The sequence below is a fragment of the Camelus bactrianus genome, chromosome 25, assembly GCF_048773025.1.
Source record: "Camelus bactrianus isolate YW-2024 breed Bactrian camel chromosome 25, ASM4877302v1, whole genome shotgun sequence".
In the NCBI taxonomy this organism is placed as follows: Eukaryota; Metazoa; Chordata; class Mammalia; order Artiodactyla; family Camelidae; genus Camelus; species Camelus bactrianus.
This window is the reverse complement of record NC_133563.1, coordinates 38,104,396-38,117,833: the sequence shown is the minus strand read 5'-3', so window position 1 is coordinate 38,117,833 and position 13,438 is coordinate 38,104,396. Positions and strand designations below refer to the sequence as shown.

Here is a 13,438-nt window from a genome sequence, read left to right as displayed (position 1 = left end):
GGGGCCGGGAGGCCTCTCGGTGGTGCGGGCTTCCGGCCGGCCTGCGGGGGTGGTGCGGGGAGCCGCGGGGGCGGAGCGGAGCAGCGTTCCAGCTTCTGCGCCCCCGCAGCCCCGAGCGCCGTCTGTCTCCACGCTGTGAATGGCTGTGAGGGGGTCGGTTTCCGTCGAGCTGTAAATGCCGACATCGAAGACAAGCGGAGCTCGGGGGCGCGTCCGCGCCCGTGCCGAGCGGCCCCAGGGCCCCGGACCGAGGGCCGCTTCTCTGAGAGGAGAGGCCTGTTGTGGAGGGGCCGCAGGGGCTCCCGCCCACTTCCCGCGCCTGGCAGCGATTCCCGGCGCCTCCCGCCGGTCGGTCTCCTGGTAACGCCCACTATGAGCCCCTGAGGAGGGCCTTTTAACATCTTCCTTTTACAGACTAGGCTGAAGCTGGAAGTCAGGTCGCTTACTCGAGGACACACAGCTAGTGAGTGACCAGGTCGACCGCCTTGGCGGCCTCGCCATTGCCCTGGCTGTGCGGTTGATCGCAGGGGTGCCCCGTGGCCTCTGGGGGGTCGCGGGAAATCCCGCCATTCTCTCCCCCTCCCGGTGGAAGAGCAGGCGTCCAGTTACCAAACCCAAACCCAGGGGTGATTGCACTCTGGGAGAATTGGAGAGCCCCCTGTGTCCATGGGCGGTGTTCCCTGTGGGAGAGGGCGGCCACCAGGCGCCCCTCTGTTGTCAGTCTTTATGGGCTCAGTGGCTTCATATGCTAATAAGTGTAAGGACCAGTCTGAGTAGCCTGGGGAAAGGGCTGGGATTCCCAGGAAGTTGGCCATTTCCTACTCTTGACTTTTTGGCAGGCCTTGGGACTGTCATGGGCATGTTATTTACCATGTTAATGTATTACAATGAGCATATAATGAAGCTCAAGAAGTCAAATCCCCCACCATCTTGAGCCTCAAGGCCTACTGGGGTTTGAATCTTTTGCCATTCTGGTATTATTTGCTGTGGTATTCCTTGAATGACTGTACCTTGCCCCCTTTCCTGTCTCACACCTGCTGTGGGTACAGAGGACCCTCTGAAGGACTCCAAAAGAGAGAGTAGCAGAAAGGAGCACGACGGAAGGAGCTGGAAGCCTGCTTGAGCACAGAGTAAAGCCCCTACCAGACCCACAGGAGTGGCAGACAATGTGGGCTGACATGTTTAATACGTGGTCTCAGTCCGTACGTTCATTTTAAGCGTTTACAGCAAAAGTGCCCATCGTCTCATTGTTCTGTCAGCTATTTTCACTCAGCATTGTTTTTAAATCGTCCCATGATACAGATATCTGGTCTGGGCTACCCACTCAAACTGCAGAGTCCTACTGTACGTCTACACTGCTCTGCATTTACCCTGCCTTATTAACGAGCGCTTCAGTTTTCCTCTGCTTTCCTCTATTGCACATACTGCAGGGAAGTAGGTCCTTGTACAGTATCCCCAAGTCCTGTGAGCAAGGGTATCTCTAGGAGTTATGCCTAGAGATGGGATTGAATGTGCAGATTTTAATTTTAGGTACTATCATACTGCTTTTCAGAGTGGCTGTGTACTTTATACTCCCTTTGGTGGTGTGAAGGAATTCCTGTTCCCCTACACCTTCACCAATGCTCAGTACTACACGACTTTCTGAAATTTACTAATCTAAGGGGTGAAGAGTGGTATCTTGGTTTTTTTTATCAACTTCACTGAGATGTACTTAAAATTAAATGTGGTTATTTTTAGTAAATGAATATATTTGATAAATAAAAATCCTCCTGTGTGACTTCCACAATCCAGGCCTAGAACATCTCCATCCCCGCAAAGTGCTTCCCTGGGGCCCTTCTCCATCAGTCCCCACTCCTGCCAGGTGTTTCAGTGAGCAAACCTGATGGCCAGTCAGGCCAGCCCTCTATTTCTATCAACCATTGGAATGTCAGTAACTCCAGTTGTCTGAAATGACCTCACCCATTTTCCCACTGGGCTGCTTGTCTTTTTCCTTATGATGTGACGGAGTTTGTTTTCTATTTGGGATACTGAGTGATTTGCCTATTACATATGTTACAACAGGAGAACTTACAAACACCACCCAGGGGGACCTGCCATCCCACCTCAGAGAACCACCCTCTGCCTTGCAGGCAGTTCTCTGCCCCCTCTTCACATTGCACAGTGGATCCCAAGTCCTTATCTGGGTTGTGAAGGCTATAACAGCCTGGCCAGCAAGGTTTCTGAAGCAAAACACAATCTAACTGGAATTGGGGCGGGACAGCATTCACAAGCGGTGAGAGGTGAGGAGCAAGCAAGGGGATCCTTAAAGTAAGTACCAGAGCGCGGCGCTGGGCCCCGAGGAAGTGCTCCTGCACCCCTGCACAGCAGGGAAAGCTTCCTGGAGGAGAAGGCCTGAGGGCAGAGTGCTGTCTGTCTTAAAACATGGACAAGAGCTGTACGCTTCAAATTACAAGATGCTGAAGAAAGAGACTGTGAGCTGGCCTTGAGATGAGTTAAGGCTGTGGGACCCTAAGGCCACGATCAGAGCATGTTTGCAGATGCAGTAAGCAATTGCTATACACGTGCATCAATTACATAAGATTTAGAACAAAGAAAATAGAAGTACGCACATGCTAGAGATATTTTGCAAGCCTAATGAACAAAGAAACTCAGATTGTGCATGTGCTGGCAGAGAACAGATAAAAAGCAGGACAGGTGCATCATAGGTGTGCACCTTCCTATGGCAATAATGTTGTTAACCCCATAGTGTCTCTGGCTGAAGTCTGTCCGGCGGTACAGCAACTCCTCATGAATTTTTTTGTTTGGGCCCCTCACCTCCTAGAACCCCACGTCAGCCTCCCTCGGCTGACACTTGGCACTGTGAGCAGGATGAGGTGAGTGCCCCCTCTGAACCCCCTGCCCCTGACGGGGATGCTCTGATGGAAGCAAAGTGGCCCCCTACCTCTGTATGGTACCCGGTGGCAGCCTATTGGCTGACGTGGGCTCAGCCTGAAGATGGGGACACAGTGGCACCCTGGCCAGATGACATCCGGAGGGCGTTGGAACTGTTAGAAAATTATGTCCCGTTAGCCCACCGAGAGGCAGCCGGGAGGGCGGCCTGGGTGTTCTTATCTGTTTTACATCACGCTAGCCAAGACATGAGAGATTTACGGTTGCAAGTGGAGGCGTTGCAGTGCAGAGAAGAGGAGCTTAAGCGGAGACCCAGCACAGCAGAAAGGTGTCCGCATGGTCCTAGCTCCGCCACCTCTGAGAGCAGCTATGCCTGTGTAGCTCCGGTCCTACCGTCTCTGAGAGCAGTAAGCCTGGCCCCTAGCCCCATTCCACTGTGTCTATGGCCCATGGTGAGGCAATAGGTGGAACTGGAGGAGCCCATGGCTCAGGGGGGAACTCCTGCGGGACCACAGCGAGTGACACGTGAGTAAACGGACCACGTATTTGAACTTAGTGCAAGTTGTCTGAGAAATGGATGCACCAGATGATGTTTGCTTTGCTTTTCCATAGTCTGAATGATGAACTCCTTATAGCTTGAATGAAAGATTTGATTTTGGCTAATGGCCCAACGGGAACGTTTGGGACTATGGCAGTGCTACTAGCACCGTATGTAAACCGCCCCATACATGAAGTAACTGAGGCTCTGGCTCATCTGGGAGACACAGAGATGCGCCGAAAGCCGGTGCATACTGCCAAGACTCAAGGTGAGTCCAAGACCCCCTCCTCCCATGCAGTGACTCAGAAAGGGAAGTCCACACAGAGGAGGAAAAAGGGGAATGCTCCAATTTTAGGAGGGCCCCAAAAACTAGATCGCCAGCAGATATGGTGTGATTTACTGGCAGCTGGCTTGGACTGTGTAAAATTAGATGGCCAGCGATTGGAGATGCTGATGGACTTAGGGAAGAAATTACGGCCTGAGCAACAATATACTCCATTGCCAACCTCCCATCAGGCCTGAGAGGTGGCCTTGCTGATTTCCTCCCGGAGTAGGAGGAAGGCCAAGGTGTTTGGGACGTGGGGCACCCCGATGACCGGAAGCCACATGTTGAACTGACTATCCACTGGTTCCCTATGTATAAAAAGCAACTACTGGCACTAGTAGACACAGGAGCTGAAATTACATTGGTGCATGGAAAACTGGAGCATTTGGGGGGACCATGGGTTGATATAGAAGAATATGGAAACAAGCAAATGTGTGTTAAATGAGTGACTCTGATTTTGGGCATTGGCCGTCTGTCTCCTGCTGCATATGAAGAGCATATCTCCCCAGTAGCTGAATATATTCTGGGGATAGGCATTTTGCAAGGATTGCAGATACAGACGACTCAAGGGGAATTTCACCTGAGAGTCCGCGTGGTGAAAACAGTTACATGGGGACATCTTCATCACGCACCTTTGATTTTGCCACAGGCCACACGAGTGGTGAATGTCCGGCAATATCGATTGCCCGGAGGCTGTGAGGAAATAGGACAGACTATTCTAAAGCCTGAGGAAGCCGGTATAATTTGGGCTACGCATAGCCCATATAATTCTCCAGTGTGGCCAGTGTGGAAGCCAGATGTCTCCTGGAGGATGACAATGGACATTTGTTGTGTTGCCACAGGGATATCTGCACAGCCGCACACTGTGCCATGGCCTGGTGGCCCAGGACCTGGCTACATGGAGCAAACCAGATACCGTTCGCTTGTTCCATTATATTGATGACATCATGCTAGCCTCTGATTCTCTTTCAGATTTGGAAACCAGTGCCACAGCGCTGCGAGAAGCCCTGGCGGGCTGGGGGTGGGCCACGAACAAGGACAAAATGCGAGGACCTGGACATTCTGTCAAATTCTTGGGTGTTGTTTGGTCGGGTAAGACAAAAGTGCTGCCTGAAGCAGTAATAGACAAAATCCAGGCATATTCCCGCCCTGAAACAGTTAAACAGTTACAGACTTATTTAGGTCTTCTGGGATACTGGCGGGTGTTTATTCCTCATTTGGCCCAAATAGCCAAACCCCTGTATAAACTGATTAAAAAGGGAGAAATCTGAAACTGACCTGATGAGACCAAATATGCATTTGTTGGAAGTAAGAGGAAGGTGACCCAAGCGCAAGCACTGTGCACTGCAGACCCAGACCTACTTTCTGGCTGGCAGTCCGTGTGGACGATGATGGATATGGCTGGGGCTTATGGCAGAAACATGGGCAGCGGAAAGTGCCCATAGGATTCTGGTCTCAGTTATGGAAAGGGGCTGAATGTCGTTTTTCTTTGATAGAGAAACAATTGCTAGCAACTTATGCATCCTTGATTGCCACTGAACCCCTGATGGGGAGGCAAGAGGTCCAAGTGCAGACCACATGCCCTATTGCAGGATGGGTACAGGCATGGGCAAAGCAACCCCGATCGGGAACTGCCCAAACCCCAACTCTGACGAAGTGAGGTGCTTATTTGGAACAGAGAGCCCAGTACACCGCTAGCACCTTGGCTGCAGAGTTGCAGCAGGTGTTAGGGCCTGTGAGACTTGTTGCCCCTGATGTACAGACGCTCCCACAAGGGGTGGACCCTGTGCCCAGTCCCTTTCGTGAAGGGAAAGGGCCAACCCCAGGAAATGCTAAGTATACAGATAGATCTTGTAAGGGCAGTCTGCCCACTTGGGTTGCAGTAGCTCTGCACCCTGCCACTGCAGCCTTCTGGTATGAGACTGGAGAAGGCCAGTCCAGCCAATGGCCTGAGTTACGGGCAGTATGGATGGTGTTGATGAATGAGCCTAGCCCCTTGCAGATTTGCACGGATAGTTGGGCTGTATATCGAGGCCTTACATTGTGGATACCCCAATGGGCCCTGCAAGACTGGATGATTTGGCACCGGCCCCTATGGGGACAACAGATGTGGAAACAGTTATGGGACAAAGGCCAAGAAGGCCAATATACTGTTTACCACGTACCAGGGCACCGCCCAGCCCTGGCACCGGGCAATGATGCTGCTGACACGCTAGCCCAACTTCGCCCTGTAGAGGCCATGGTCCCAGGACCCAACATAGGTCCCTGGTTTCATAAGAAACTTGGTCATGTTGGCTCATACACAATGAGGCAGGCAGCTGACCAGTGGGGCCTGCACCTGAGCCACAGTGAAGCCAAAGATGCCGTGCGGCAGTGTCCATGGTGTGCTAAGCACCACCCGCACCAGCGGCGATGGCCCCAACAGACGAGGAAGATTGCACGGGGAATTCAGCCATTGCAAGTATGGCAAATAGATTACGTGGGCCCCTTTGCTCCGAGTACGGGCTTGCGGTACCTGCTGACAGCGGTAGACACCACTGCTGGCCTAGGTTTTGCTCACCATGTGCTCCGAGCTACACAAGAGGCTACTATTAGAGCACTGGAAGTTTTACGGGCCTTCTATGGGACTCCCTTAGAAATACAAAGTGATAGAGGGACCCCTTTCACTGCCCAACAGGCCCAGGAGTGGGCCAAAGAAAATGACATTAACTGGGTATTGCATGTGCCTTACTGTCCTCAAGCAGCAGGAATGATTGAACGGTACAATGGCCTATTAAAGGAGAAACTGAGGGCTCTCAAACCACAATGGTGAGGCTGGAACAGTGTCGTGCCGCAGGCAGTACGTCTTTTGAATGAACAACCTCGCCATACAGGTATGAGCCCACTGGAAAAGTTATTGCAAGGGACTATTCAGAGGCTCAGAGTTGGGCCCATGCAGAATACCTCTGAAGTCTCAGTAATGGGGCGTTAATATTACGCGCCCCCAGGGTGTTGAACTCGGGACAACAGGACACCTGGACATGGAAGAATCAGGTCCAGACTGAAGGCCCCTGGCTAGCCCTTTTGGCACCATGGGGCGATGGGCTAGAGAAAGCCCTGCAGGTAACCCCATGAGTGGGGGAATAGCCTTTTGATGTGCAGGTTACTCTAGGGAAAACAGGAGTGTCCCCACTTAAAGGAGCAGAAGCCCTACGGCTTTGGGCAATTCCACTGATAGCTCCTGAAGCTCTCCCAGAGTGTAACCAACCTAGTGTGGGCGGGTTGGTGTGGTACCACCACCCAGGGCGAACAGCCCTTCCTGCCACTGTACTCTCACAGGATGAGAAACTGCTTGCATCCTCCCAGAAGGGAGAGATTTGCCAATCATGGTGTTCACCTCTGCTCTGTCCTTCCATCCAGGGTAACAGCAAATACCATATTCTCCTGGGCACACACATTCGCGTGAGTCCACCACGCCTCTCACTGTTGGGTCTGCACTGAACTTCCCGTAGACGCAGGAGATGGACTGCTGTGGCACCTCCACCCCGCGTCCAGAGCTAATTGGTACACCTTGGTTTGATGGAATGCCAACAGGACAGCGAGATTGCCCTGGGACTTGCGGCGGCAGACTATTGAAAAGATCCTCTGACGTGAGCAGGGCAATGCCCCCCCCCCCAAATTGGAAGGACTGTATGGAATGGGTGGGGATGGATGAATAGTGTTCATGTAAAAGTGAGAAATTTTAGCCCTCTCTGTATTGAGCAGCGGTTTGAACACGAGGCTCCAAACTGCACTGTGGGGTGGCTCCCAGAAGAGCTGTGTGCCAAAATTACTTACAATGTAAATGCCTCCACCTGGTGGGATGGATGACCTCTAATTGGCACAAAACCCACCGATTTCCTGCCACCAGGGTACCTGTGGGTATGTGGCACCCACGGATGGTCTTATCTCCTGGCTAAGTGCACATGGCGCTATACTTGGGGTAGAGCTTACTTGCCTAGACATACCCAGCCCACTTTAACAGAGCGCCCCACAAACTGGGACCCACTGCACACCCAGTGGCACAGGGGGAAGCATGCAGCTTGGTGGTTTTATCCCATGGTCCTGCTCCTACCTGGTGCTGGGCCCATCAGTGTCAAATTGCAGGTAGAAGCTTTGACTCAGCTTATCAGCTGTGCTGAATGTTACTAGAAAAGCTATGGAGGAATTGTTAGATGAGACTACCCAGATGCGAAATGTGGCCTTACAAAATAGAATGGCATTAGATATTCTCACTGCAAGCCAGGGTGGCACATGTGCTATGTTACATATTGAATGTTGTATCTATATACCAGATCACCAGGAGGAAGTAGCCAAGGCACTGCATGAAATAGATCAGGAATTGGGATCGCATAGATCATGTAACTGAAGACCCTCTTAAGAATTGGTGGTCATCCCTGATGTCCTCCTGGAGATGGAGCCTAACTGTCCTGGCTATTGTAGCTGCCTGTGTATTGGTAGGCTGCTGTACTCTGTATTGTTGTGGTCTTTGGGCACGATGCTCCACCCTGTGGGCTAGGGTCCCCACCACCTAGGGGGTGGAATGTGAGCTGGCCTTGAGATGAGTTAAGGCCATGGGACCCAAGGCCACGATTAGAGCATGTTTGCAGATGCAGTAAATAATTGCTATACACATGCGTCAATTATATAAGATTTAGAACAAAGAAAATAGAAGTACGCATGTGCTAGAGATATTCTGTAAGCCTAGTGAACAAAGAAACTCAGATTGTGCATGTGCTGGCAGAGAACAGATAAAAAGCAGGACAGGTGCATCATAGGCGTGCACCTTCCTGTGGCAATAAAATGTTAACCCCATGGTGTCTCTGGCTGAAGTCTGTCCGGCAGTATGGCAACTTCTCATGCATTTTTTTCACTTGGGCCACTCACCTCCTAAAACCCCACATCAGCCTCCCTCGGCTGACAGAGACCAAAGAAGACCTTAATAAATGGAGACATGTATCACTTTCATGGATTGGAAGACTCAATACAAATGTTAATTTTACCCAGGTTAATATAAAAATTTAATGCAATTCCTATCAAAATCCCATAAAAAAATTTTAGTAGACACGGACAAGCTTATTCTAAAATTTACATGGACAGGACAGGCCCTAGAATAGCTTTAAAAATTTCTTGAAAAAGAAGAATGGGAGACCCACCACCCAGTAGGATACTGCCACTGTAATCAGGACAGTGTGACACTGCTGGTGGGGACAGACCCCTAGGTCTAAGCAGCAGAATAAAGAGCCCAGGCACAGATCCACACAAAGACGCCCAGCGGAGTTTTGACAAAGGTGCAAAAGTAATTCAATGGAGACTTGAGTTAGTAACAATGTGCCAGCGTTGGCTCATCAACTGTAAAACAAACAAAAAAAGTAAAACAGCCAAACTTGGATTTTTTTCTGTTAAACTTCTATCAATGTAATAAGCAACAGCCCATCTCAAACGCCGGTGGATGGTGCAAAGTCAGGGGTGATTTCATTTTCTCCTTGAGACCAAGATCTGCTCTTTATCTGATAATCTTGTGTTGTTTTGCTTAACTCTTACGGTGCTTTTAGAATTTAAATAAAATCTACGTCCCTTAAAGTGTTCAATCAGCATTTCCATCACGTGTTCAAGGGCAGTTACAAGGTCAAATGGGATGTGTTTCTCCAAGACGTTTCATCTTTTGTCAGATCCAGAAAATACTGCGTATGATCTTTTGATTGTTCCAGAGAATGTCATCACGGTTAGAACAATTGAGGTCAGGTCTCCCAGAGACATGACACAGAACACAAAAAATGCTTCTAGATTTTTGGCCAAAATTTTGGCTTGTATGTCTTTTTTTTTTTTTTTTAATTCTTTATTGAAGTAGAGTCAGTTTACAGTGCTGTGTCAATGTCTGGTGTGCAGCCCCGGCTTATATGTCTTCACCTTCTCTAACCAGCGCCAGTGTCATCTCCATGCCCTTGATAATACTGAAAATTGATGCCTAAAATTGTAAGTTCCTTTTTTTCAGTCCTTTCCTTAAGCCAAATGTATGTTTCATCTAGATCTACACATATACAAATTCAAGAGAAATATGAACTAATATTGCAGAATGTTCCTCAGCCACTACTGCAAATAGCTGCATTAATTTCTGAGTCTTCCTGGAATCCTAGACTGGAACAGGAAGAAAAGCAAGACAGATCGGATCCAGTAGTTAATTTCTCTTTCTTCCTACCTAAGTGCCTCCACATCTCAACTTGCTCTGGACAACTCACAGATCTCTGTGGCCTCCAAAGTAGTTTGTAAAGGGGATGAAAAGATAAGCTACAGACTGGGAGAAAGCATCTGCAAATCACATATTTGACAAAGTATTCGTATCTGGCATATATGAAGAATACTCTAAACGTAACAGTGAGAAAAAAATAATTCAATTAGGAAGTGGATAAAAGATTTAAACTGACACTTCGCCAAAAATATACATATAGATGGCCAACAGGCACGTGAAAAGATCTTCAATACCATTAGCCGTAAAGGAAAATGCAAAGTAAACCCATAGTGAGATATCTATCAGAACACATTTCTCAGAATGGCTACGATTAAAAATAGCGACAGCACCAAATGCTGATCAGGGAGTGGACCACTCCTACTCTGCCGACGGGACTGTGAAAAAGAACTTGGGGAAACAGTTAGACAGTTGTTGTAAAGTTATACCCTTGCCATATGACCCAGCAATTGCATTTCCTGGGTATTTATCCTACAAAAATAAACACGTATGTTCACACAAAAGCCTACACCTGAATGTTCATAGCAGCTTTATTCACAACTGCCTAACATCCTTCAGCAGGTGAATGAATAGCAAACCTGCAAGCCAAAGGAACAAACCTGATGCAACATGGATGGGTCACAGGGCATTACAGAGGGAAAAAGCCAATCTGGAAACACTGCATCCTGCATGGTTCCAGTTATGTGACAGTGTCACGGTGACGACATGGTACTGCCAGAGACCCAAGGGTCAGAGCCGTGGGGAGGAGTGGCCATACAGGAGCAGCACAAAGGCATTTCTTTGTGATGATGGTGCAGGGCTGCATCCTGTGACAGTGGTTACAAGGATCTGTGTATGTGATAAAATTTCAAAGAACTATACACCTCCTCCCAAAATAAAGAGTGCATGCCAAACTTACGAAATCTGGATAAGGTCTGTACATGACTTGATAGTATTTTACCATCATCAGGTTCCTATTTTTGACAATATTAGATGTTTTTATTGGGAAATGCTGGGGGAAGAGAACATGGGACCTGTCTGTACTATTTTGCACATTGTTGTGAGTCTAAAATTATTTCAAAATAAAAAGTTGAAGTTAAAAACCAAAACATAAGTTATTGTTAATGAGTATAAAGATGTAAAATGAAAACTTAAATAAATGAAAAAGTGCTCAATATTTAATTATGACTATTCTAAAAATTTTTTTGAGAATTTTTTTTGGGGGGAGATAATTAGGTTTACTTACTTGCTTTATTTTTAGAAGAGGTGCTGGGGATTGGACCCAGGACCCTGTGCATGTTAAGCATGTGCTCTACCACTTGAACTACATCCTCCTCCTATTTTAAATAATTTTTAATAATACATTTGAAAAAATTGTACAGTGAGCACTTACAGATCCACTATCTAGTTTCTCCATTTACTATTCTGCTACATTTATCATGCATTTATTCATCTGTCTATTCTGTCTACTACTGCGACCAGCGCAGCTCAGGACCACACGTGTCTGAGGACGGGCAACACAAGACTTAAGAAACAAAGAGACAAAGTATAAAGGGCAAAGATGGGACCAGGGGCCTCAAGGTCTCGCAGAGCTAGAGCCCAGAAAGCCTGGTGGACATCGTATTTATTAGGAGTAGCAGCTCAGAAAAAAATGCGATCAAAGAGGTGGGGCTTTAGATATTTCGTGCAATAAGCACTAAGTTCTGCTTGCTGGTTAACTGATCGATTTCAGGCCCTATCCCTTCCAGGAACAATCACCCTCCTCGGGGTATGCACATTTTCTAAATCTATCCTGCTATTGCCTCCGGGACATCTCGAGATAGCAAATACTTCCCCTGGGTTCAACAGCAGCTTTCCTGCCAGAACCAAGTTCTGTTCATGGACGATCTGGCTTTCCAGGACCGTCCATTGCTTCACCCTAAGGAAATAATCTGCCCTCCTTCGTGCCCTTATGGTCAACGTCAGGATTGCTCACCACTAATTTCATCTACTGTGTAAAACATTAAAACAAAGCAAGCATGTGCATTTTAAGCAAGTAAATGTGAATACAATATTTTAAGCTCATGGAAATTTAAGAGTGGCTTCTTTTCTAGATGCTTGTTGTCCAGCAACTTGTTTTCCAGCAGCTTGTTTCCCAGGCATCTACCCATTCATCTTATTTTTTGGTGCATTTCAAAGTAAGTTGTAGCCATTAGTACAACTCCTAAATAGTGCAGCATGCAAATCACTAACTAGAATTCAATATATTTACAGAAAATATTTTTAGGTAAAATTAACAGGCAGTGAAATGCATGTCTTAAATGTACTCTCATATGAACTTTGACATCTGCAGACTCTTGTATTACTCGAGTCCGTACAAAGACAAGGAACATCACTATCAACCCACAAAATTCCCTCCCAGCCCCTGAAGACACAAATACTGCTCTGATTATTTTAACCTGCTCTTAAACTTTATTTTAAATTGTTAATTAATTAAAATTAAATTAATAAATTAAAATAATTTTATTAAATTAAATTATTTAATAGTCAACAGAATGCAATAATCCAATCATAAAGGACAGTTGAATGTGCTTACACATATTCATGCTCTTGAACTTTAAAGCTGAAATGTTGAAATTTAATTTTTTGAAAATGTAAGTGAATGTAATTAAATACGCTTATAAAAATACAATATTTGCAATTGGAGGGTCTAATGTCTATCTCGTTGCCACGGTTAAAAATCAGTATCAGGCTGCATGCATGCAACATCTTGACCTACAAATAAATACACAAGCTTGAGAGGAATATGAATGACCTGATAATGCAAAATGTACAGATACTGTGAATACCACAGCAATCTGTGAGGATCTCTGCAGCCAGGAACTGCAGCTTGAAGATGTAGTAGTGTGACTGCAGTCTTAGTTCTTTGAGTGCTGGCAGCTGTTAAGCCTCACCTGTCCCTCTTCCCTTTGCCCCACATCTGGGAAACCAGACACCAAAGCCTGGGTGCCCCCTCCAAGTACCTGACTGCGAGTAGGAACCGTCACTTCGGCCCACCCTCTAACCATGGTCAAACCGAAATCTTCTTTGCCAGCTCTCTCAAACCATCTTCAGAGGTCTGCCCTGCCGTGCCCAGAGAAGCACACCTAGCAGTAAATCTTTGCGAACCCCCCTGGATGTGTATGTCGTTATAATTCACGTCACAACCAAATCTTGGGTGGGGTCTGCCCTGCCCCTGCATGCAGTGTGGTTAATACAGAAGAGAAGAAAGAGTAGGGGCCCTCACTACTCCGAACCGCTGCTTCCTTCTGCGGGATGAACTGTATGGAAGGATCTGACAAGTAACCCACCTGTCCTTCCTCTCACCTAGGCGGCAGCTCCACTGCTCCAACCCTCCTTGCACCTGGAAACATCATGTTTCCACACTGGCTGGTCACAGCCACGAACTTTCCTAGACCAGTCG

At 47.6% G+C, this 13,438-nt stretch overlaps 1 long non-coding RNA gene across 3 annotated transcripts; it reads left to right on the top strand.

The window, feature by feature from the left end:
- The first annotated feature begins 22 nt into the window (after nucleotides 1-22).
- On the top strand, nucleotides 23-9,361 carry LOC123618599 (uncharacterized). 3 transcript variants are annotated; one of them, XR_012502180.1, is made up of 3 exons: nucleotides 23-4,844; nucleotides 6,497-6,625; nucleotides 7,152-9,361. It is a non-coding gene; the product is annotated as an uncharacterized LOC123618599 (long non-coding RNA). The 3 variants fall into 3 exon arrangements; XR_012502181.1 differs by having other exon boundaries at nucleotides 207-3,695; nucleotides 4,725-4,844; nucleotides 6,497-9,361; XR_012502179.1 differs by having other exon boundaries at nucleotides 26-6,625.
- Nucleotides 9,362-13,438: the final 4,077 nt, after the last annotated feature.